Source organism: Bos grunniens, chromosome 5 (genome assembly GCF_055505025.1).
Source record: "Bos grunniens cultivar Pamir isolate PY7600 chromosome 5, Bosgru_T2T1.0, whole genome shotgun sequence".
NCBI classification, from domain to species: Eukaryota; Metazoa; Chordata; class Mammalia; order Artiodactyla; family Bovidae; genus Bos; species Bos grunniens.
This window is the reverse complement of record NC_141169.1, coordinates 103346680-103373544: the sequence shown is the minus strand read 5'-3', so window position 1 is coordinate 103373544 and position 26865 is coordinate 103346680. Positions and strand designations below refer to the sequence as shown.

The window sequence follows — 26865 nt, the reverse complement described above, 5'->3', positions numbered from 1 at the left end:
TAACACACCACCATATTTCAGTGTTAGAGTATTCTGAGTTGGATTCAATACTTACATTTACAAGTTTGGTGTATATTTTCTTTTTTCATGTAATTAATCAGTATCCTTCATTTATCTTGAAAAACTCCCTTCAGCAATCTTACAAGGCAAGCCTAGTGTTGATCAAATCCTTCAACTGCTATTTGTTTGGAAAGTCTTTATCTCATCCTCATTTCTGAAAGAATACTCCTGGGAAAAGTATTCTTGGTTTATAGGTTTTTCTTTCATTAGTTTGAATACATAAGCCCAACTCTCCTGGCCTGCCAGTTTTCTTCTTAAGAAGTCCACTCTATTCTTAGGAGAATTTCTTTCTGGTAAGCATTTACTTTTCCCTTGCTGCTTCTAAAGTTCTCTCATTGTCTTGATTATAAACAATGAATCTTGGAGAGACCATTTTAAATGAACTCTGAGGAGTGACTTATTAGCTATATGAACTTGGATGTCTAAATCTCATTAGATTTGGGAGTTATCTGGTATTACTTCTTTAAGTACAATCTCTGTCCATTTCTCTCTCTCTTCTCCTTCTGGGACTCCAGTAATATGCAGGTTGTTTCTGTGAATGTCATCCCATAGTTCACCTGGGTTTCTTTCACTCTTTTGCATTCCTTTTTCTTCTTTGCCCTCTGGCTGGTAATGTCAGTAGTCCTGTCTTCTATTTCAAAAATTCTTCTGCTGGATCCAGGCTGTTGCTGATGCTTCCTGTTGCCTTTTTTTTTTTTTTTTTTCATTTGGTTACATTTCATTCAATGTAATCTTAAACTGCAGAATTTCTGCTCAGTTCTTCTTGTTTTTTTTTTTTTTTTTTTTTTTCTGTTTGGTTCCTTTTTTTTTTTCTTTTCTTTTGTTTGCCTCATGGCACAGTTTGAAGATCTCAGTTTCCTGATCAGGAATTGAACCCAGGGCATAGCAGTGAAGGCACCAAATCCTAACCACTAAGCATTCAGGAAACACCCTATTTGGCTCCTTGTTTATGATCTCTATGTATGTAAAAAAAAAAAAAAGTCTCATTTCATTCACATTGCTCTTCCTGAATTTTTGAATTGTCCTTCTGTGTTTTCTTGGAGCTCATTGAGGTTCCTTAAAACAGCTATTTTTAAACTCGTTATTGAGCAAATCACCGATCTCCACTTTTTTTGAGATTGATTATTGGAAATTTGCTCTTTTGGTAGTGTCATATTTCCCTGCTTTCATATTCCTTGAAATCTTGCTTTATGGTCTTCACATTTGAGAAAGTAGTTATTTCTTCCAGTCTTTACTGAGAAGTTTTGGGAGAGAAGAAACTTTTATCAGCCCTGCTAGGCATTCTGAGGCTTTCTCAGGACTTTTCTATTTGTTTGCTTGCTGCATACATCTTGCTCTGACATATGGCAGAATTCCTAAGCTTATATGCCTTCTCTTGAGCCTGCAAAGCCAGGTTGAGTGCTCAAAGCCTCCCTTTTGTTTTTTCTAGGGCAGTGTCAAACACTCAAGTGAGTGGTTTCTTCCAGAACTTCAGGGTTGGGTAGGTTTTCTGCACATGGCTACTGCTAAGTTGCTTCAGTCATATCTGACTCTGTGCAACCCCATAGATGGCAGCCCACCAGGCTCCCCCGTCCCTGGGGTTCTCCAGGCAAGAACACTGGAATGGGTTGCCATTTCCTTCTCCAATGCATGAAAGTGAAAAGTGAAAGTGAAGTCGCTCAGTCGTGTCCAACTCTTAGCTACCTCATGGACTACAGCCTACCAGGCTCCTCCATCCATGGGATATTCCAGGCAAGAGTACTGGAGTGGGGTGCCATTGCCTTCTCCAGTGCATGGCTATTAGGCATCTCCATCTCCTTACCGTCAGAAACCTGCACAGGGAGCCAGTCCCACAGTGAGGAGGCAGGCAGAGTACTGGGATATCTGCAGGTGAGGCATTGCCAGCACTTCAGGTTTGGGTTTCTCAGACTATGTTACTCATATAGGTAGACAATGAATGTAGTCAGCTAATTATTACTATGCAGAGAACTTTCCTGGCTTTTGTGGCTGACCCTGGAATGATATGCCTTCCACCACCGCCTCTCACCAAGGCCCCTTCACAGGCCACATGGATCACTTGGAAGGATTGCCCTCAACTCACTGGGTCTAAACACTCAAAAAATCTGTTCATCAGCTCCAGGCAGTTTCTTGAGCACCTGATCCATAATAGGCTCATCCTGGGACTCTCCCAAATCTGCGTGCTGAATCTTGTCCTACCCACCTCTACCTTGCTGCTGCTAAGTCACTTCAGTCGTGTCCGACTCTGTGCAACCCCATAGACGGCAGCCCACCAGGCTCCCCCGTCCCTGGGATTCTCCAGGCAAGAACACTGGAGTGGGTTGCCATTTCCTTCTCCAATGCATGAAAGTGAAAAGTGAAAAGTGAAAGTGAAGTTGCTCAGTCATGTCCGACTCTTAGCGACCCCATGGACTCCAGCCTACCAGGCTCCTCCATCCATGGGATTTTTCAGGCAAGGGTACTGGAGTGGGATGCCATCACCTTCTCTGACCTCTACCTTAACTTTTTTGAATTTTATCATCAAAAATTATAGTAATCATCTCTCTGCTTTGGCTTTTTTGACACCATGATTCAGAAGTAAAATATAACCATTTTGGTGGGCACATTTTACTGTCCCATTTATCTCATCAGTTCCCAATGGTGAATGGCCATGTGAGCTGCATGGAAAGAAGCCCTGGACATCTTTCGATCCACATGCATAGCTAAAAATTATAACGATCATAAGCAGGGGTGTATATTGAAGCCCTGGACATCATCCAGAGCCATCAACTAAGTAACAAGTTGGGCTCAGCTCACAACCAGGTCACCACTCTCAAGTCTTATACTAGTTCAGCAGCTTCTCCACATGTTCATAATGTAATAGGGTGTTTTCGAAACATCATCTTTACTTGCCAGTCTTACAAGTCAACTCTCTTTATGCTGAAGAATCACAGCATGATCACATCTACATTTTCAGTAGTTACTAGATCAAAGCACTCTTGAAACAATACATTTTCAGAGAAGTCCATTGGTCTGAAATTCTTCCTCTAAGAGTTCAGTCTTATCAGACCTTTCCATTCACATCAGTAAAACCCAAATAACCAAAAGTTCCTAATCTTTCTGTCTACACTCCTCCTTCTAGACCTCCTCTGCCTAGGTCTCCACTTTATCACCCTCTTGTCCCACTGGGATACTGGTGTGGGTGAGCACTAATTTGCCATTCATCAACTTGGAGAGAATATGAACTCAGGTAATTCACTTGAAAGTCTAGATAACTGGACTGACAAAAAAATGACAGTGTCTTGAAGAAACTGCAGGAAGTGATGGACAGGGAAGACTGGATTTAAAAGAGTTTGATAACCAGCTAGCCATGGAAAAAGACGGATAAGGAGTCATGTATGCACTTGAGAAATACACAGATAAAGTAACCTAGGGAATGAGACTTGGAAAGGAACAGGTAGTTAAGTAGAGTTAAATGTTTAACTGGCCATAAAAATTTAGGCAGGATAAGGAACACTGTATCCATTCTCTCCCAGTAGACAACCTCCCACTTGACTTTGAAGCTCACACACAATCTAGTGCCCCCAAAATAGTTAAAACAGAAGATATGACATCTCAGGGAAGAACATACATGAATGTTCTGGCTTGGGATTTTTCAATGAGTTCATTTTGGGAGGAAAGAGTGTGAGTGAGGACCAAGTTTTGATCCCTTGTTTAAGTAAGAATGACCTGGAGCATCTGTGATTTTGGACAAAATCATGCCTTTTTTAGTCTCTGAGGGAGGTGAGAAAGCAGGTCAGTTCATCATCTTGTATTTCCTTTGAGGAAATGATGTTTCAGGACTGATCTTCAAAAAGCATTTGACATGGAACTTGCTAAATTATCAATAAAGTAAAAAAGGTACTCTATTCAGAATCATTCATTTTGAACAATTTCCATATAACACAATCATAGATCAGCACTACTCTATTGAAACACAGGCAGTTAAACTCTCTGAGGTTTCATCTCATATTCAATATAACATCATGGGAAACTCACTGTGGATATTCCCTGGGCACTTAGTTCAACGTCATCATAACCAGGGTCCCCTTCTCTCCCCGAAGCAGCCAGGGGCTTTCTTCTCTTTCCCCAGCATCAGCTTCCTCTCTAGAGACATTCAGAGAAGAGCCTGAAATAGCAAAGAGAAGTTTGATTAGAACTGAGACAAAGGAATTGGACAGTGTGGTGGAAGCAAGTTAAGCAAGTGGTGGAGACAGAGCATCCCTGGGACACAGGTGTGAGCAGGAGGCTCAGACTATTTCACATCAGTTACAGTGAGGATGGACCTGGGCTGTCCTCTCAGATCCAGTCCATGCTGTCTGAGGCCTCAGCTCATGTGGAAATCTTGCATCACAGGAGACCTGTGCTCACACAGCAGCTCTGGGAAAACCTTCTTCCAAGCTACATAACCAGCAAGAAGATGCCCAGGAATGGTAAGAATCATAATAGCGAATTTAAATTTTCTCCTCTCACAACTGACAGACATGAAATCACAATGAGAGGGAGACTGAAGACAGAAATAATCTGAGCTTCTCGCTGACAATCCAACTCTGCTGTTGGTTGCCCTGATGGGTGTTCCCAAACATCCACAAATATGATCACAGGTTGCACCATAGTGGGCCCTCCCCGGGGACTACATGGGCCCTCAGATGGAGATATATTCTTTTCTGGAGAATGAGTGTCTTCTCCCAGCCACTGAAATTTCTGGAGCAGATTAGACCCTGTGGAGTGCATGGATACTCAAATGTGCCCAACTCTTTTGCATGGATTGTAACCTGCCAGGTTCTTCTGTCTATGGATGTTTCTAGGCAAGAATAATGGCGTGTGCTGCCATTTCCTTCTCCAGGGGATCTTCCCAACCCAAAGACTGAACCTCTATCTCCTCCATCTCCTGCACTGGCAGACAGATCCTTCACCACTAAGCCACCTGGGAAGCCCTTAGCTGCCCACCCATCTGGGAAACCCTTATATGCCCAGAGATTATAGATTCTGAGTCTATAATACACCACCATGGCTTAATGTTAAGGCCTCTGTATATCTTAGACTTTGTACATGTTACTGTAACATACAAACACAACACATCTTAATTTATCAAAATGCTTCACAAATACTAATACTACAATATCTTTTTTTTTTAATCTCTAACTGCATTTCATGAATGAGACAGTGCAAAGATGTTATCAAAATAGTTTTTCCATTTTTATACTTGGTAAATATACTCAATTAATCTACAAGTCTTAACGAAAACATACCAAAGATGCATTGATAAATTTACTCAAACGTTATGGAGACACAGATCCCAAGAACAAAGAGTGATTCCTCCCTCCCAAGAAGCCCAAGGAACCTGACAGGAACAAAGAAAGGAATATGATCAAAGTGATGCTATCAAATACACAAGGTCATCCAAGTTTGGAATCTCTAAGAAGGATGGGCATTGAGGAGCTCAAATTCACCCTTTCCAGGGCAGAGACCAAAGACTGCAGGAGATCAGCTAACCCCATTCACCTGTCTGAGAGGGTCTCACCCCCATCCTCCTTCTCTAGGAGCACTTCCTCCTTGCTCCTCTGAGTGGCAGGAGGAGCCCCAGGCACTGGTACCTCTTCAGCATCATCATAATCCTCACCAGGGGCATCAGTCCTCTGATCTGGGGCTTCTGAGGGCAGAGCAGGGAATCAGATGAAACTACAGTAGGTGGGTTGGTCTGGGAAAGACCTAAGATCCCTTCTGAACCAGAGTTTCTGAGCCACTAAACAGAAGCACCAGTCACTCATTGTTTCAATACATTCTTTTCTTTAAGACTGTGTTTCATTTTGATATGTCCATAAACCAAAAGATGATTTTTAAAATATCAATATTTCTTGATTAAAATTAAATATATCAAAGCAACTCTTACACCAATGAGGATTACTAAAATAAGTTGACAAACTGTGCTTTACAGATGCTATTTCTTAAAGCAATGTGTACCTGTTGTGATGGAATGAGGGTGACTAAGGACATATAAAGCCCAGCCCCAGCATGAGACATCACAGAACAGCCAGAGAAGGGGGAGGACAGACCCTGTCTGGACTCAGGGGATCCCTCTGGTCCATCAAAAGAAGACTGTTTTCTTTGCATCTCGTCTCTATGAGGGAAACTCTCCTCCCCAACAGCCAGCTACGGCAGGTCCATGTCTATTACCCGGAGTGGATCTGTAGTCATTGTTGTCTTCACTGTCCCTCATGTAACATGGCAGCTGATTTCCTGAGTCATTTGAAAGGAAGCTTAATGTGGAGACAAACATCACACAAGACACAGAACGATCCTCCCCACACCACAGGATCTGTGTTAAGTCTGAGATGGGACAGACTTGGCTCCTGCAGTGTAGATAGAGGCTGGGGTCTCACGGGGCTCTAAGAGGCCATCCAACTGCTTTGGAGGAACCACCTCTGTGAGTCTGAGGCACATGTGGGGTCTGCGGATGCTGAGAAGACAGCTTACAGCCAGAGGGTGCTGACAACCAGAGGTCCCAGGAGGACGTGCAGAGACACCCACCTGGGCTGTCCTGAAGATCTTTCTGCCCCACTATTCCAAGATCATCAACTTCCTCATACACGCCTTCATTGACAGCATCTTTGAAACTGGATAGAGCTGAGAGATCCCCCAGAAAGTCAGAGGTGCTGCCCCAAACACCCCGATCCAGCAGGCCCACTTTCATCTCCCTAATGTTCACACGGGGGCTGCCGGGACCTCAGCATCACCTCCCACCCAGTGCACTGTGTCGGCACCTTCTCACCTCATCTGACCCTGAATACAGCTCAGCCCCAACTCTGTCTGGTCTCACAAGAGTGGCCATGACTTATGATAGTTCACACCCTAGTCCTCTTTCTACTCAGCCCTTAGAGTTCCACGGAGGAGAACATGGAGTTCTGCAGGCTTGGAACAGAGACCTTGCCCAGATTCCCCTCCTCACACCTGTGCCATCTCCCGCCTCCACACACTCTCCCTGATCCCCAGTTCCGCCTGCAGCCCACCTCTGTGCTCTGCTCTCCATCTGAGCAGCTGAGTCACCAGGATGATGAGGACCAGGAAGAGAAGGGCCCCCAGGATGAGGCAGAGGACCCCAGGCAGGGAGAAGACGCCAGGGATTTGAGTCTCATCCCTAAGAAGAACAAGGGAAGAGGGTTGGAGAAGGACCTGGGCACAGAGAAACCCCTGCCAGCATTTCCAGAAGCTCCGGATGATGGTGTCCCAGCCTCAGACACAAGTACGCTAACAGACTGTGCTCCTCTGGGTCTCGTCCTGAGACAAGCCAACTCCACTCTGGCCAGTGTGGCCCCGAGGCAGAGCCGGGGATTGTCAGGGAGCTGCCCTGTCAAGACAGCCTTTGAGGACCTGGCTGATCCCCTCTCCTTGGGCTTCAGGAGACAGAACATCAAACAGTCCTGGGACCCACACTTCATTGATGAGAAGCAACACTCAGGGGCATGTGGGAGAAACTTAGATTATGCAACATGGGAACCAGACCCACTTGGACCCCGGGCATGAGAACATTTGACCCTGGGAATCAAGGCAGGGGAGTTCCCCAATGTAATGCCCTGGCTTCCCCACCCACCTCCCCCCCACCACCCAGGAGTTCCTCAGACTCTTTCCTCTCCTGAGTTGTCAGAGAGCCCACAGAACAGGTCCCAAGAATCTGAGTATTCTCCCCTGACCATAGATGAAGGCACAGTACCTGCTGTAGTCAGGGGCAGTGTTGTCCTGGCACCCAAAGAGAAAAATAGCTGTTTGGACTAGGGTGATTGGCCAGATGCAGGGCAGCCCATTTTTCCCTCCTGAGCCTGAAATCACCCTTCAGTCTCCACAACATCACTGTCCAGTCCTCCCAGCTCCCCCGTCCTAGATCAGAGCTCCAGCACCAGGACACTGTCTGAACACACACTCCCCACCACGCCCGGCCCAGCCCAGTGCCCCTGCGCTGCCCCAGCTCACCCAAGGTGGACCCCGAGCCCCTCACTCACCAGAGCACCTCACACCAGCATCCTCCTCGTGCTTGCAGCCACTCTGCCCCCAGGGCTCCGCAGCACAGTCCCACAAGGAGGACTCCCAGCCCCCGCACTGCACCTCGACCTGCCAGATGCTCTCATTTCCAGGGCCAAACCCTGCAGCCCCCATGGCTTCCAGGGCTGGGCCACAGCCCAGGTGCTGACACACCACCGTGGCCTCTGCCAGGCTCCAGGAGTCATCGCACATGGTGCCCCAGGAGCCACTGTGCCAGACCTCCACCTGCCTTGAGCACTCGGTGTCTCCTCCCCTGAGCTGGAGCTTCTCTCTGTCTGAAAAGGCAGCAGCCCCTCCTGTGACTGACCCTGGCGGGAGGAAGGAGCCCCTGGGAGTCACAGGGGAGGGGGGTGTGCTGACATACCTGTGCAGGGGGCAGCAGTTGGACAGCTCTTGGGTCTTCTCCCTGCAAACAACATGGAAACAGTGGATCACAGACAGTGGGGGTGGTCCTGTCCCCACATAAGATTATCTAAGGTCCTTGGGTCAGTGCAAATGACATGTGAAAACACAGGCTCATTATCTCTTGGGTTGAGACATTCACTGATTCTGATCACCAGGTGAAATAATTTTGTTTATTGTTTACAAGTCTCCACGTGCTGTGCTGTGCTTAGTCACTCAGTCTTGTCAGAATCTTTGCCACCTCATGGGCTGTAGTCGGGCAGGCTTCTCTGTCCATGGGGATTCTCCAGGCAAGAATACTGGAGTGGGTTGCCATACTCTCCTCCAGGGACAAGTCTCCATACCCCACAACAAATACAACACACAGAAACACAGGCATACACAGCTTTTTGTAGACTCAACCTAAACTCATTACTTAGATTGGAAAACATAAAATCACACTAACAATGTCCTACGTTGTTGGGACAGACACAGGAACAGACAGTAAGTCACCTGCACACAAGATATAGGCTTCCTGATATGGAGAGCATGTGTATTTCCAAGGGTCAGAAGGACACTGCCAGAGAGAGGTGTCAGTTCTCCTGCACTGGATCCCATCAACCCACCAGGGTCTATAACCTTCCCTAAGAGAAACAGATGGGTTGAGACTTCCACTGTCCCCACAGCCAAGCTGACTGCAGATCACGGACACAGTAATGTCTTCCATGGGGCTGCAGCAGATACTGCCCTAGGTCCCGTTGTAGAAAACTTCCAGCCACCCAGCACACTGCTGGTCCTCGCTGAGCATCCTGAGGGCCAGGAAATCTAAGATTGAAAGAGAGGAAGCAGGACACAGTGAGCATTCCACTCAGTGCTCTGGGTTTTTCTCTCTCCCAGAAATTGTGAACATTCATCTGACCCAGAGGAGGAGGTACCCACTAGGTGACAAGACTGAAATTTGTCTCCTTATCTTTCTCAATTTGTGTCTACCTTTCTAAATATTTCTACCATGATGATGTAGTGGATACAAACAGAGAGGAAGACCAACCTGGGCACATGCCGGGAGGGGAGCTGAATCCTGCTTCCTGACAAAACCTGTACAAGAGTGTGTGAAAGGGTATAATGTGGATATTGGAGAACTAGACAGAATAATGAACATCAGATATGTCTAAATCCTAATCCCTGGAACCTGTGAATATGTTACCTGACATTTCAAAAGGGACCTTATAGATATTACAAAGGTAAATACCTTGGGATGGTGAGATTAATCTGAAATATTGTGGATTAACCACCTGAGCACACTATCCTCAGAAATGGATCACTTTTCCCAGCTCCAGTCAGAGGGAAATGTGAGTGAGGAAGAACGGCTGGAAGAGGCATTGTTGTCTGAAGAAGAAGAAAGAGGGCTCTGAGCCAAGTAATGAGGCCACATAGGAACCGGGAAACGCTGGGAAAGGAGTCCTCCTCGTGCCTTCAGGAAGAACGCAGCTCTGTGGACACCAGGATGTTGGCCCACGGAGACCCTGGTCAGACTCCTAGCATACAGAACTGAACAGAGTAAGTCTGTGCTTTCATTAAAACAACAACAGAATCTCTAGACTGTACTACCACAGGGAACTGAAGAGAGAGCCCTGCTTTCACGCAGACGCTGTAGGAAATGGCTCTGCCAGGAAACACTGCTGAGAAGAAAGGACCAGAATGTCAGTTGCTGCAGGAGGAAGCGAAAGCACCTCGTCTTCACTTCTGCTGGAAAGACAGGCTCCATGGGAGGAAGCTTCCTACTCTGGTCCTTTCAGCGTCTCTCCCTTAAGGCTCAGACTGCCGTCCTCCAGCAATCCCCCCTCTCCCCGCCCATTCCCCAGCCTGTGGACAGTGTGCAGCACAGACCTGAGTAGATGACCCCCGCGTCCTCCTTGTGTCTGCAGTCGTGCCGCCCCCAGCCCCGGGAAGGGCACCTCCACGCGTGGGACTCATTTCCTGTGCATTTCAGGTCGTCCAGCCAGATGGGCCCTGATCCTGCCCAGAAGTGAGCAGACCTCGTGGCATTGAGGGTGTCTCTACAGCCCAGCTGCCTGCACACCACGCGGGCATCATCCAAGTCCCAGCCAGCATCACAGATGGTGCCCCAGGAGCCCTTGTTAAAGATCTCCACTCTCCCGGCGCAGGGACCGCCCCCATCCACCAGGCGAAGCTGTCTGCTGTCTGAGGAGAGAGAAATGGAACAATGGGGCCGTTGACAGGGGAATGAGAAGGGTCTTCTGTCCTGTGGGACCCTCACCTGAGCAGTAGGGGGCGTCCTCCTCTAAGGCCGCAGAGCCTGCTGGTTCGGACACGGAGTCATTGTACTGGGACAGCACCTGGGTCTGGTTTCCTGCAGAAACAGCAGTGATCACAGGGCTGAGAGGGTTAAAGAACAGAAAACTGAATTAAGGTAAATAATGACCTAGTGGTGGAGATAAATGCTGTAAGGTAGCAGTAACACTATCGTAAATTTAAGAGTTTGCCTTCTCTATGGAGAGTTCTGTGTCTGACAATGCCAAAATTTCTTATTTAAGCCAAGCACTGCGCTAAGAATAAATTTACAAAAGTGAGAAATTATCAATACTTTTGATATTGTTGTATGTAGAGCTACCAAGGCAGTGAGAGTTTTTGGAGCCAAGCTCTCAGAATAAAGGGCAGAAGTGAGCGCTTCTCTGATGCCTTTGGCTATTCAGAGACTCAGCTCTCTGAAAAGCTCAGCAGAAATTCTTCCAGACGCACAGGCTCAGGGAACATGAAGCACAATTCAGGGTCTGCCTGGGAGGAAGAGCCCGATAATGTCTGTCAATCAAAAACACCCAATCACAAAAGATAAAAAAAAAAAAAAAATTACAAAACTGTATAAAGAAAAAAAATGCATTAGAAAAAAAATGTACAGGACATCCAGTTCTTGGAGTTACCTGGCACATTTAAATCACCATGAATGAAATGTTAGAGAATGAAATGACAAGACTATTTTGTCAGAGAAATGATAGCAAAGAAACTAAAAAAATTCTAGAACTGAAAAAAGTCAGTTTTTGAAATAACCCAGAGGATGTGTGTAACACTCCACTAGCACAGATTGGAATATTAAAGTACACAGACAGAAACACAGCAAGAACAAATTGGAAAATATAAAAATGTAAATAAAGATGCTAAAAAGGTGTAATTTGTATATACTAAGGCCTAGAAACAGGAAGCTACAATTGACAGAACTAAAGATAGAAATTTAGAATCCAAAATTGCCCATTTTATACACCTTGGTAGTTTTTAAACACCCACAAAATCTTAACATCCACCGAGAAGTGATGTCTATGCCTCCTTCCCTTGAGTCTCTGCTGACCTTCGTGAATTCCTGGTAAGCAGTAGAAGGAAGTGAAGATATAACTGCTCGCCCTTCATCATTAGGTCTATGGCTGTTCAGCCTCCCCTGAAATCACTCAAGACTTTTGTTTTAGGGCAAGTCTTCCCTGTTGAGACTCATCCTGCAGAGACTGTCATGTGTCTGTGCCCAGGTGAACTTCTAGCTGCCAGGCTTGATCATGAACCATCATGGATTTTCAGCACAATGGGTCCTCAGATGATGTCAGCCTCAGGTAGTATCTGACTGCAGCCTCAAGAGAGACCCTAAGAGAGAACTGCCAATCTAAGGGCTTCTCAAACACCTTATGCAGAAAATCATGAACAAAATAAACAGGTTTTAAGCTGATAAGTTTACAGGGAATTTTGGTTATGCAGCATTAGTAATAAAACACTTATACTTGAGTTCAGTTCAATGACTCTGTCATGTCAGACACTCTGTGACCCCATGGACTGCAGCACGCCAGGCCTCCCTGTCCATCTCCAACTCCCAGAGTTTACCTAAACTCATGTCCATGGTGTCATTGATGCCATCCAACCATCTCATCCTCTGCTGTCCCCTTCTCCTCCTGCCCTCAAACTTTCCCAGCATCAGGGTCTTTTCAAATGAATCAGCTCTCCCCATCAGGTGGCCAAAGTATTGGAGTTTGAGCTTCAACATCAGTCCCTCCAAAGAACACCCAGGACTGATCTCCTTTAGGATGGACTGATTGGATCTCCTTGCAGTCCAAGAGACTCTCAAGAGTCTTCTCCAACACCACAGTTCAAAAGCATACATTCTTCGGTGCTCAGCTTTCTTTATAGTCCAACTCTCACATCCATACATGACTACTAGAAAAACCGTAGCCTTGACTAGATGGACCTTTTTTGGCAAAGTAATGTCTCTTCTTTCTAATATGCTGTCTAGATTGGTCATAACTTTCCTTCCAAGGAGTAAGCATCTTTTAATTTCATGGCTGCATACACCATCTGCAGTGACCTTGGAGCCTCAAAAAATAAAGTCACTGTTTCCACTGTTTCCCCATCTATATGCCATGAAGTGATTGGACCAGATGCCATGATCTTAGTTTTCTGAATGTTGAGTTTTAAGCCAACTTTTTCACTCTCCTCTGTCACTTTGATCAAGAGGCTCTTTAGTTCTTCACTTTCTGCCGTAAGGGTGGTGTTATCTGCCTATCTGAGGTTATTGATATTTCTCCCAGAAATCTTGATTCCAGCTTGTGCTTCATCCACCCCAGCGTTTCTCATGATGTACTCAGCATATAAGTTAAATAAGCAGGGTGACAATATATAGCCTTGTCAATATACTCCTATACAATATACTCCTTTTCCTATTTGGAACCAGTCTGTTGTTCCATGTCCAGTTCTAACTGTGACTTCCTGACCTGCATATAGGTTTCTCAAGAGTCAGGTCAGGTGGTCTGGTATTCCCATCTCTTTCAGAATTTTCCACAGTTCGTTGTGATTCACACAGTCAAAGGCTTTGGCATAGTCAATAAGCAGAAACTGGAACTCTCTTGCTTTTTCGATGATCCAGCAGATGTTGGCAACTTGATCTCTGGTTCCTCTGCCTTTTCTAAAACCAGCTTGAACATCAGGAAATTCATGGTTCATGTATTGCTGAAGCCTGGCTTGGAGAATTTTAGCATTACGTTACTAGCATGTGAGATGAGTGCAATTATGTGGTAGTTTGAGCATTCTTTGGAATTGCCTTTCTTTGAGATTGGAATGAAAACTGCCCTTTTCCAGTCCTGTGGCCACTGCTGAGTTTTCCAAATTTACTGGCATATTGAGTGCAGCATTTTCACAAAATCATCTTTCAGGATTTGAAATAGCTCAACTGGAATTTCTTCATCTCCACTAGCTTTGTTCATAGTGATGCTTTCTAAGGCCCACTTGACTTCACATTCCAGGATGTCTGGCTCTAGGTCAGTGATCACACCATCATGATTATCTGGGTAGTGAAGATCTTTTTTGTACAGTTCTTCTGTGTATTCTTGCCACCTCTTAATATCTTCTACCTCTTAATATCTTCTGCTTCTGTTAGGTCCATACCATTTCTGTCCTTTATCCAGCCCATCTTTGCATGAAATGTTCCTTTGGTATCTCTAATTTTCTTGAAGAGATCTCTAGTCTTTCCCATTCTGTTGTTTTCCTCTATTTCTTTGCATTGATCACTGAGGAAGGCTTTCTCATCTCTCCTTGCTATTCTTTGGAACTCTGCATTCAAATGGGAATATCTTTCCTTTTCTCCTATGCTTTTGCTTCTCTTCTTTGCACAGCTGTTTGTAAAACCTCCTCAGACAGCCACTTTGCTCTTTTGCATTTCTTTTCTATGGGGATGGTCTTGAGCCCTGTCTCCTGTACAATGTCACGAACCTCCATCCATAGTTCATCAGGCACTCTGTCTATCAGATCTAGGCCCTTAAATCTATTTCTCACTTCTACTGTATAATCATAAGGGGTTTGATTTAGGTCATACCTGAATGGTTAGTGGTTTTCCCTACTTTCTTCAATTTAAGTTTGAATTTGGCAACAAGGAGTTCATGATCTGAGTCACAATCAGCTCCCAGTCTTGTTTTTGCTGACTGTATAGAGCTTCTCCATCTTTCGCTGAAAAGAATATAATCAATCTGATTTCAGTGTTGACCATCTGATGATGTCCATGTGTGTTGTTGGAAGAGGGTGTTTGCTATAACCAGTGCGTTCTCTTGGCAAAACTCTATTAGTCTTTGCCCTGCTTCATTCCATACTCCAAGCCCAAATTTGCCTGTTACTCCAGGTGTTTATTGACTTCCTACTTTTGCATTCCAGTCCTCTATAATGAAAAGGACATCTTTTTGGGGTGTTAGTTCTAAAAGATCTTGTAGGTCTTCATAGAACAGTTCAACTTCAGCTTCTTCGGTGTTACTGGTTGGGGCAAAGGCTTGGATCACCGTGATATCGAATGGTTTGCCTTGGAAATGAACATAAATCATTCTGTCGTTTTTGAGATTGCATCCAAGTACTGCATTTTGGGCCCTTTTGTTGACCATGATGGCTACTCCATTTCTTCTAAGGGATTCCTGCCCACAGTAGTAGATATAGTGGCCATCTGAGTTAAATTCACCCATTCCAGTCCATTTTAGTTTGCTGATCCCTAGAATGTCGATGTTCACTCTTGCCATCTCCTGTTTGACCACTTCCAATTTACCTTGATTCATGGACCTAACATTTCAGGTTCCTATGCAATATTGCCCTTTACAGCATGGGACCTTGCTTCCATCACCAGTCACATTCACAACTGGGTGTTGTTTTTGCTTTGGCTCCATCTCTTCATTCTTTCTGGAGTTATTTTCTCCACTGATTTCCTGTAGCATATTGGGCACCTATCGACCTCGGGAGTTCATCTTTCAGTATCCTATCATTTTGCCTTTTCATACTGTTCATGGGGTTCTCAAGGCAAGAAAACTGAACTGGTTTGCCATTCCCTTCTCCAGTGGACCACATTCTATCAGACCTCTTCACCATGACCTGTCTGTCTTGGGTGGCCCCACACAGCATGGTTTATTTTCATTGAGTTATACAAGGCTGTGGTCCATGCGATCAGATTGGCTAGTTTCCTGTGATTATGGTTTCAGTGTGTCTGCCCTCTGATGCCCTCTCGTAAAACCTGCCGTCTCACTTGGGTTTCTCTTACCTTGGACGTGGGGTATCTCTTCACGGCTGCTCCAGCAAAGTGCAGTCGCTGCTGCTTACCTTGGACAAGGTCCACCCTTCAGTTCATTTCAGTTCAGTTCAGTCGCTCAGTCGTGTCTGACTCTTTGCGACCCCATGAATCGCAGCGCGCCAGGCCTCCCTGTCCATCACCAACTCCCGGAGTTCACTCAGACTCACGTAGATAAAGTCAGTGATGCCATCCAGCCATCTCATCCTCTGTTGTCCCCTTCTGCTCCTGCCCCCAATCCCTCCCAGCATTAGAGTCTTTTCTAATGAGTCAACTCTTGGCATGAGGTGGCCAAAGTACTGGAGTTTCAGCTTTAGCATCATTCCTTCCAAAGAAATCCCAGGGCTGATCTCCTTCAGAATGGACTGGTTGGATCTCCTTGTAGTCCAAGGGACTCTCAAGAGTCTTCTCCAACACCACAGTTCAAAAGCATCAATTCTTCGGTGCTCAGCCTTCTTCACAATCCAACTCTCACATCCATACATGACCACAGGAAAAACCATAGCCTTGACTAGACGGACCTTTGTTGGCAAAGTAATGTCTCTGCTTTTCAATATGCTATCTAGATTGGTCATAACTTTCCTTCCAAGGAGTAAGCGTCTTTTAATTTCATGGCTGCAGTCACCATCTGCAGTGATTTTAGAGCCCCCAAAAATAAAGTCCACCCTTATATGTAGGTAAATAATAATATTTATTTTTAAACATATTATTCCTCTTAACATTTCTGCCCTGACTTGAAAATGGATGAACATTGAGAGGAACTACATTTCACCACAGAATATCTGACTTTTGAAGCCACTTTTCCTTCACTCTCTGCTCTTGAGGACATTTCACTCCAGGAGCATCCTGAGTACCAATAGCCCTATCCTGTCTCTTACCTGAGCAGATCACAGAGGCTGTGTTGTCACGGGAACAGTCATGACCATCCAAGGCCCTCACAGGACAACTCCACAGGAAGGACTCAGCCCCTAAACAGTGAAATCAGACTGTTGCGATACGGTCACCTCCTTCCACAAAGTGTGGTCCCCCGGGGGTGGAGATGGCGACTCCACAGCCCAGCTGATAGCAGACAACATTGGCATTGGCCAGACTCCAGTGGGAGGCACAGAGTACTCTCCATTGTCCAGAAATGTTCATCTCCACCTGCCCCTCACACTGAGAGGTCCCGTTTGTCATGAGCCGGACTTCTGAGTACACTAGTAGAAGAAGACAGAATTTCAGCAGAATCTCATACTTTTCTTACCCCAACAGACAGTGCAGGGAGGTTAGTCCTGATGTGCATCTCACCTGAACAGACAACCTGAGCAGCTCCACTGTGGTGACAGGTGCCCCCTGGACAGGGCACTCTGGGGCAGACCCGGAGCTCAGGCTCCTCTCCCTCACACCTGAACTCTTAAGCCCAGACCCAGCCATCAGACTCTCTGAAGAGCTCATGTCCCAGGACAGACACAGCCTTGCCACACCCCAGCTCTGCACAGATGACCTGGGCAGTGAGGAGTGTGAAGTTCCCATCAGATACTGGGATCCAGTCTTCTCAAGAATGCACTTCTACTCGCCCTGAGCAGGGTCCATCCCCTCCAACCAGATGAAAGAACCCTAAGAGAAAACAACAACAAACCAGTGAGTCTTCATGATCCCGGCTTGACAAATGGAAACAACACATCATGGGCAATGATGTGAAAGCTCACATCATTGTGGAGAGAGAATTTGACAGTGCCACAACTGCAAATCCAGAAAAAAATCTACCGGGTCAGTTATAAATGGCTGCATCCCAAGAATGCATACTTTGACATTGGTTAGAAATGTGAATTCTTTGGTTTAGGATCCTGGAAACTACAAAGCCTAAGACAAATCATTGGAGTGACTGAATACCAGGAAAACATATTTCAGAGTTTGTTGGAGAAGTAAATTTCTCATTTAGAAGCCTGGGACCTACAGACCCAAGGAAACTACATAATATGCAGGCACTTAAACTTCAATGCAGAGATATGCAGAACAGAAGCCACCCAGAGGGACATGGGCTATGAGATTAGAGATGTATCATCCAGACAAGGTTAGAAAGATTTCTTGGAACTTGTGGGGCTAATATTCTGATAAATTTTCTCTCCCAGGAGCTAGTCCTCATGTGACTTAGGTTAGGGAAAATAATGTGGCTGGATCCGTGAGGGCATTCCAACCTGTAAACAGGTAACGACCCAGATAAGAAGTATAGACACCACCACTAATTCATTTTTATAGCATTGCATTTTGTTTTTCCCATATTTTTATGGAAAAAAATCTAAGAATTTATTAGGTGACCTCAGTGTGAAAGATGATGAGTTAAAAAAGCTCAGAGAATCTCGAGATGAGGTGGTCCTGATCTCTCTTGATAACCTTGAATTTGTCAATAAACCAGGGAGAGAGGGAGTTCTCAGTGGGAGTTTCACAGACAGCTGAGTTTGCAGATCACTTCCTATTAGAGGTTTTTCTTCTAAGACAGGAGTCATAGAAAATGCTAAGAGGTGATAGTGATTGATTTTAATACTATCATTATACTAATTCTGTATCCCTATTCACAGAAAATAAGCATTCTTCTCAGGCACACATGGCATGTTCTCCAGACTATATGACATGTGAGGCTATAGCCAGTCCTAACAAATTCAAGAAGATTGAAATCATTTCAAGTATCTTTTATGACCACAGTGAAGTGAAACTAAAAATCAGTGATGATAAGAAAATGGGAAAATTAATAAATGCATAAAAATTGAACAATACACTCCTACTTGAGGATTGCTTTTCTATTTCCATGAACAATGCCATTGGAATTTTGATAGGGATTGCATCAAATCTGTAAATAATTTTGAGTAGTATAGACATTTTAACAATATTGATTCTTCCAATCTGTGAACATAGGATGACTTTCCATTTATTTGTAGTTTTTTTTTTTAATTTCATTCATGAATGTTTTGTCATTCTAAAAGAAACTGACACACTGCAAAAAAAAAAAAAAAGGAAAATATTAGAAAGGAGAAGGAGGAAGAGAATGAGAGGAAGGCAGTGAGCAAGAAAGCCATAATTTGGAGAGTTCCAAGTTGAGAAAGCTTCAATATGGATAAAACATATAAATATTTGGGGAAATACTAGTTGAATAAGTTTCTAGATATAACATCTCCCTCTGCTTTTCCTGTCTACCACCTAACCCTGGTATCCTTTTTCATTTCTTCCACTTCAGACAAGTAAACACCATCTTAAAAGACACGGATGGATGGAAAAAAAAATCAAAACGTGTATACCTGTGGCGGATTCATTTTGATGTTTGGCAAAACAAATACAATATTGTAAAGTTTAAAAATAAAACAAAATTTTAAAAAAAGGAAGAAACTGCTGTAAAAGTGAAGTATAAGTGAGGCATGTGGCAGATAAGGTGGGATCACAGGAAGTTTTGAAACTAGAAGAGGAAAACCAAAATAAAAATTCATCAAAGGTGGTCATCAAAGGAACACATTTTGAAGAGAATGAAGGTAACTCAATTAAAAAAATTTAATTTTTCAAATAAAACTCCCTGGTTCCTGAGTGTTTGCTGATTATTTATTGTTATAGTTCTTACTGATAAAGGATTGTCTCACAGTTTCCAGCATCCAGTCAAAAATTACTACAATACCTAAAAAAAAGAAAAAGGAATCCATAACAAGCTTTCTAAAAAGCAATCATTATAAACAGATTCAGAAATGACAGAGATGATTGAATTGGCTGATAAAATCTTTGAACCACTAATACAAACACATTTAATGAAGCATAAAAATAAACAGAGAGAGAAACTAAAAATAAAACAAATGGGACTTGTCGAACTGAAAAAATATAGTATATGGAATGAACAAGTATTTGGATTAACTTAACAAGAAGTTAGACATTGCAGAATAAAAGAATTGGGAAGTTAAACAAATAGCAATAGGGACTATCTAAGCAGAAGGAGAGACAGAAAAAAAGAAAAATATGAATGGAAACTCAATGGCATGTGGAAAAATATTAAATTATATGTGTTTTTGAAGATTCAGAATAAGAAATGAGTAGGAGAAAATGTTAAGAAATGACAGATGAGATTCTTCAAAATTTAATGAAAACTGTAAACCCACTGTCCAGGAGGTTAAACAAACTCCAAATGAAATCATGAAAACATTCTTATAAAACCCTATAATACAATTGCTGAAATCCAGTGATAAACAGAAATAAATAGTCTTTAAAAGCAGTAAAAAAAAAAAAAATTGACACATTGTATCAGATCAGATCAGATCAGATCAGATCAGTCGCTCAGTCGTGTCCGACTCTTTGCGACCCCATGAATCGCAGCACGCCAGGCCTCCCTGTCCATCACCAACTCCCGGAGTTCACCCAGACTCACATCCATTGAGTCAGTGATGCCATCCAGCCATCTCATCCTCTGTCGTCCCCTTCTCCTCTTGCCCCCAATCCCTCCCAGCATCAGAGTCTTTTCCAATGACACACTATATACAAGAAACAAAGAAAAGTTGTCCTGACTTTTTGACGGAGGCAATGTAAGTCCCATAACAAAATAAAAAATCTTTAAAGCATTGGGGTGGGTATAGAGGTGCTAACCTGGAATTCAGTCACCTATGAAAATACTTTTTAAAACTGAATGAACATTTAAATGATAAATAAATGATGATAGAATTTAAGGACACCAGACATACCCTGCACAAAACTGCTATAGAAAGGTCTTCAGGCTAAAGCAAGTGATAAAAGATGAAAATGTGGATCCGCTCAAAGCTATGGACACTGTACTAAACAGAAATTATGTGGGTACATATAAAAATGTTTTCTCTCAATTTTAAAATACTAGAATATTTAAGGCAAAAATAATAGCAACATATTAAAGGACTCATAATTTAACTAAAAAAATGTATAACAACAATAGCACAAATGGCAAGAACAGGGAAGTGGAAGTTTAATGTAGTAGGTTAGACATTGTGTGTTGTGACAAAATGTGACCTCAAGGTAAAGTGTGATTTTTTTTGTTGTTCATTTGCTAAGTTATGTCTGGCTCTTTGTGACCCCATGAACTGCAGCATGCCAGGCTTCCCTGTCCTTAACTATTTCCCTGAGTTTGCTTAAACTCATGTCCATTGAGTCAGTGATGCCATCCAACCATCTCATCCTCTGTTTCCACTATCTCCTCTTGCCCTCAATCTTTCCTAGCATCAGAGTCTTATCCAATGAGTCGGCTCTTCTCATCAGGTGGCCAAAGTGCTGGAGCTTCAGCTTCAACATCAGTCTTCCAGCGAGTATTCAGGGTTTATTTCCTTTAGGACTGATTGGTTTTATCTCCTTGCAGTCCAAGGGAATCTCAAGAGTCTTCTCCAGCACCACAGTTCAAAAGTTTCAGTTCTTCAGCGTTCAGCCTTCTTTATGGTCCTACTTCTGCATTCATTCATAACTACTTGAAAAACCATAGCTTTGTCTATATAGACTTTTGTCAGCAAAGTGATCTCTCTGCTGTTAAATACATTGTCTAGGTTTGTCATAGCTTGTCTTCCAAGGAGCAAGCATCTTTTATTTTCAATGCTGCAGTCACCATCTGCAGTGATTTTGGAGCCCAAGGAAATAAAATCTGTCACTGCTTCTACTTTTTCCTCTTCTATTTGCCATGAAGTAATGGGACTGGATGACATATTAGTTTTTTGAATGTGAGTTTTAAGCCAGCCTTTTCACTCTCCTCTTTCACCTTCATCAAGAGGCTGTTTAGCTCCTCTTCGCCTCTGCCACAAGAGTGGTGTCATCTGCATATCTGAGGTTATTGATATTTCTCCCAGCAATCTTGATTTCAGCTTGAGCTTCATCCAGCTCAGCATTTACATGATGTACTCTGCATATAAGTCAAATAAGCAGGGTGACAATATATAGGCTTGATGTACTCCTTTCGCAATTTTGAATCAGTCGATTATTTCATGTCCAGTTCTAACTGTTGCTTATTGACCTGCATACAGGTTTCTCAGGGGACAGGCAAGGTGGTCTGGTATTCCCACATCTTGAAGAATTTTCCAGTTTGTTGTGATCCACACATCAGAGGCCTTACCATAGTCAATGAAGCCGAAGTAGATGGGATTTTTTGGAATTCTCTTGCTTTCTCTATGATCCAATGAAATGTTGGCTATTTGATCTCTGACTCCTCTGCCTTTTCTAAACCCAGCTTGTACATCTGGAAGCTCTCCGTTCACATACTGCTTAAGCCTACCATGAAGGATTTTGAGCATAACCTTACTAGCATGTGAAATGAGCACGACTGTACAGTAGTTTGAATGTTCTTTGACATTGCCCTTCTTTGGGATTGGAATGAAAAGTGACCTTTTCCAGTCCTGTGGCCATTGCTTTTTTCCAAACCTGCTGACATACTGAGTCCAGCACTTATCAGCATCATGTTTTAGGATTTTAAATAGTTCATCTGGAATTCCATCACCTCCACTAGCTTTTTTTTGTACTAATGTTTCCTAGGGTCCACTTGACTTTGCACTCCAGAGATGTCTGACTCTAAGTGAGTGATCATACCATCATGGTTATCTGGGCCATTTAGATCTTTTTTATACAGTTATTCTGTGTATTCCTCCCACGTCTTCTTGGTTTCATCTGCTTCTGTTAGATATTTGATGTTTTGTCCTTTATCCTGCATTTCATGAAATGTTCCCTTGGTATCTCCAGTTTTCTTAAAGAGAACTCTAGTCTTTCCCATTCCATTGTTTTCCTCTATTTCTTTACATTGTTCATTTAAGAAGGCTTTCTTATCTCTCCTTCAATTCTCTGAAACTCTACATTCAGCTAGGTATATCTTTCCCCTTCTCCCTTGTCTTTGCTTCTCTTCTTTCCTCAGCTATTTATAGATATGGTATGATAAAAAAAAAAAAAAAATTCCCACAAAGAAAACTGTAACCTTCAAATGCCAGCACTTCCACCAAGCTCAGAAACGTCTCCCACATCAAGATACAGAGAAGGAAGCAATGATTGAGAGCAGGAAGGAAGTGTAACACAGGAGCTGTGATGAATATACGAGTTGTCATGGATGTTGATCCTCCCCTCCCCTCCTGGAGTCCTTGCATCTTCATCCCCTCACCATTCTGCACTTCAGTCTTTTTTGACTAATGAAGTCCCTCATAAATCTTTCTCCTGAAGTCTCCTCTTTATTTCCCACAAGCTCCTCTACATTGTTCTAGGTCATTGTTTCTGCTCTAGAGTTCTCCTAAACACAGTTCATCACATCCAACAATCCACTAAAAGAAGCTGAAATTTCTCTTCCATACTCGATTCCTACAGTTGAGAAGAAGCAAGAGTTGAATTTCAGCGAGAAAACTGAAAAGACGTGCTATTCTATTCTTATCTCTGCTGCACCAACACCACTTTGGCTAATCTTCACATTATTAGTAGCAAAACATGTCTGAACATACAGAAAAGACAAAGCAGTGGGAGGAAACTGGTAGCAAAGAGATTTAAAAAAAGAAAGAAAACTGGAACAATTCATAAGAATGTAAGAGCCTGAGTTAGTGCAATGGTACTCAGAGTACAAACCACAATTAGTGTTTAAATGCCAGAGCACTCTCAAATCTTTTTATTTTTAAGAGTATCTTAACTGGAATTGATATCAAGACATCAATTTTCTTGAAGTGATAACACTGGAAGCTCCAATATCACACACATTCCATTTTTATTCAGATGCTGCTATTGCTGCTAAGTCACTTCAGTTGTGTCCAACTCTGTGCGACCCCATAGACGGCTCCCCCGTCCCTGGGATTCTCCAGGCAAGAACACTGGAGTGGGTTGCCATTTCCTTCTCCAAAGCACAAAAGTGAAATGTGAAACTGAAGTCACTCGGTCGTGTCTGACCCTCAGCGACCCCTTGGACTGCAGCCTTCCAGGCTCCTCCATCCATGGGATTTTCCAGGCAAGAGTATTGGAATGGGGTGTGCCGGGGACCAGCCCCGGCTGATCCAGGGAATTCGAAGCGGGGACGGCGTCGGCGAGGATCAGGAAACAATTGCTTAATTAAACGTTAATTAAAGATATAAAGAGTAATAGAATGAGGATAGCTCAGTGAGGAAATTCAGTGGAGAAAAGAGACTGAATAATTCAGCCAGAAGGTAAGAGAAAGAACGACATGGTGAGACCAAGTTTCGGTGAACAAGGCCCGCACTTTATTTTCCAAAGTAGTTTTTATACCTTAAGTTATGCATAGAGGATAATGGGGGAAGGGGTAGAGTCATGCAGTAAGCCAGGCTTTCTTCCTGCAAACTTATCATATGCAAAAGTTTAGGTGATTTGCATCATCTTCTGGCCCAGGAGGCCTTTTCCTCTAAAGGTGATTATTCTAAAGTCAGGCGCCAGCCTCCAAAAAGCATTAGATAAAGTTGCATTCCTACAGAGCAAAGGTGTGGTGGGCTATAATAAGAAAAAGAATTAACTCAAGGGTCCCAGGTTACAAACATTAAAGCTACTATTTACACCAATTATATTAATCAATACACTGCCAGGGACACAGCAGGTAAGGGATATGGAGACTTAGCAGCAAACATTGGCCCAACAAGTGAGAATCCCTTCACCAATACAATTTCTAATCAATCTTTTAACTGCTCAAAGGAATCTGTATTTAGACAGTTTAGAACATCTCATGCCTCTCACAGTTTGGAGGCTCTGAGCAATCACATGTGGCCGGAAAAACCTATTCAGGCAGGCTAGAGGACTTCCAAGGGAGTTTGTAGGTTGAAACACTGTCACACCCAGGAATTATTAACTGGAGCTGTAAGCTAACTCTTTTTTCAGAGAGGTAGTGGGGGACAGCCCCCCGTAAAGTCAGAGGTGTAGGTGAAAGCACAAAGCAGAAAGTAGGCAGACTCTGGTTTTGGGGGTAGATTGCTCGAGAATTTCCAGGGAGACTCCTGAGGCTTGATCCCGCCTTTGCGTATGCCAAGCCTCCTTCCTCATGACCTTTGCCAGGGGCGGAGCTCGCTCCCCGCAGGGGTGCCATTGCCTTCTCCAATGATGATGCCTCAAAATAAGGCCGGGACTCCTGTAGTGTTTCACAAGCTTATCTGCAGTTGAAATCACAATTAGGACATCATGATAATAAGAGTTGTTACTTGAAAACAGGTTTTCTTAAAATAGAAATTTCTGGATTTCCCTGGTGGTCCAGTGGTTAAGAATCTGCCTGCCAATGCAGGGGACATGAGCTCAATCTCTGGTCTGGGAAGATTTCACATGCAATGGGGCAACTAAGCCTGTGCACCACAACTACTGAGCCCACGTGCCTAGAGCCAGTGCTTTGCAACAAGAGAAGCCACCGCAATGAGAAGCCCACACACTGCAGCTGGAGAATGGCTCCCACTTGCCACAATTAGAGAAAGCCCACACCCAGCAACAAAGACCCAGAGCAAAAAACATGAATAAATACATAATGAAAAGCAGTTTCTAACTACAAATCAAATGATCCTTTGAAAATTGTTACTTTTTAAAATTATTTTATTTTACTTCATTTTTTTAACTTTTCAATATTGTATTGGTTTTGCCAAATATCAACATGAATCCGCCACAGGTATACACGTGTTCCCCATCCTGAACCCTCCTCCCTCCCAATACCATCCCTCTGGGTTGTCCCAGTGCACCAGCCCCAAGCATCCAGTATCCTGCAAAAATAGTTACTTTTGTATTCTTTTTAATGGCTGAGTAATACTCCATTGTGTATATGTACCACAGCTTTCTTATCCATTCATCTGCTGATGGGCATCTAGGTTGCTTCCATGTCCTGGCTATTATAAACAGTGCTGCGATGAACATTGGGGTATAGATCAGTCTTATGGACTCTGTGGGAGAGGGAGAGGGTGGGGAGGTTTGGGAAAATAACATTGAAACATGTATAATATCATGTATGAAATGAGTCGCCAGTCCAGGTTTGATGCACAATACTGGATGCTTGGGGCTGGTGCACTGGAACGACCCAGAGAGAGGAGAGGGGAGGGAGGAGGGTGGAGGGTTCAGGATGGGGAACGCGGGTATACCTGTGGCGGATTCATTTCGATATTTGGCAAAACTAATACAATATCGTAAAGTTTAAAAATAAAATAAAATTTAAAAAAAAAAAGTTACTTTTGATAGTAATCATAGAGTAAAAGAAACTTTTGAGGAGATGAACCAGTTCATGGCATAGGAGTGGTGATGGTTCCACAGATCTCCAAACTCAGTTTTTGTATGTCAATCATATCTCAATGAAGCAGTTTTTAAAATGGAAAAGAATTATTTCTTAATAGCCTCAACTAATATCATCAAAAGTCTGCTGAAGGGGAGATAGGAAAAGAGCACTTTTCCAATGATCTTCCTCAACAAAACACCAGAGAGCTGACTGGCTGTGCTTTCTAAGAACCCACTGCAGATGTCCTCAGAGCTCCCCTGTCCCACCACTTCAGCAGTTGGGAGGATCCTTTCCTGAGACCTACATGAGAGAACTTGTGGTGATACGATAATATCTACCTCAATTCCGCCTATTGTCATGGGATTACTGTCCTGGACAATTCATCAAACATTCTTATAACAACTGAAAAATATCTTTGCCAAATATTGTAACCATTCAATCCCATTCTCATTTCCATCTTGGCCCAGGTCAAATATGCTTAGTCAGGATTGAGCCCTTTTTATGTACAATGTCATACACTTTTCACCTCACTACCCAGTCTCTATGTTGTAATTGTTAAACTTCATGTTTTGCTGCAGCCTCAACATCCCCACAAATAGGATGTGAGCTCCCCACCTAGGTAAGCAGGTGCACCAGTGTGATGAGACTCCTGCCCAATGCCCCCATCATGTCCTTCCCTGTGACCTAGTGACCTTCAAATGCACCAGGGAAATCCCCTCAAACCTGCACATACCGTAACTACACCCAGACCCCCAATTATTGTCACTTGTTCATGGGTCTACACATTTGGGGTCCATTTGGGGTCACTACTCCTGGTTTAAACCTTTTCTATTGGCACCTCCCCCACGTACCCATCTACTGGTACTCTGACTCTCTAGGACCTGTGACTATAATACACTTTGTTTGCCTGCACCTTCCTACATCCTCTCTTGTAGCTGCACTTGACTGGCCATCCCATGAAAGAATACAAGCTACCATGATGAATCTAATTCAATAAAGGTCGAGCCTGGCAGCTATACCTGCATGAAGCATTTGACCTCACCTCCTATGAAGACCACAGAGACTAAAAGTGCTCAGTGACCAATAGGTGTGGAGACTTTCTCTCCAGGGACTGTCAGGCTCTTCT

The 26865-nt window shown here is 43.6% G+C and overlaps 1 pseudogene; it reads right to left on the bottom strand.

Moving 5' to 3' along the window:
* Positions 1 to 4059: 4059 nt before the first annotated feature.
* The window catches only part of LOC147372828 (antigen WC1.1-like), a 41684-nt pseudogene continuing 18878 nt past the window's right edge, over positions 4060 to 26865 (bottom strand).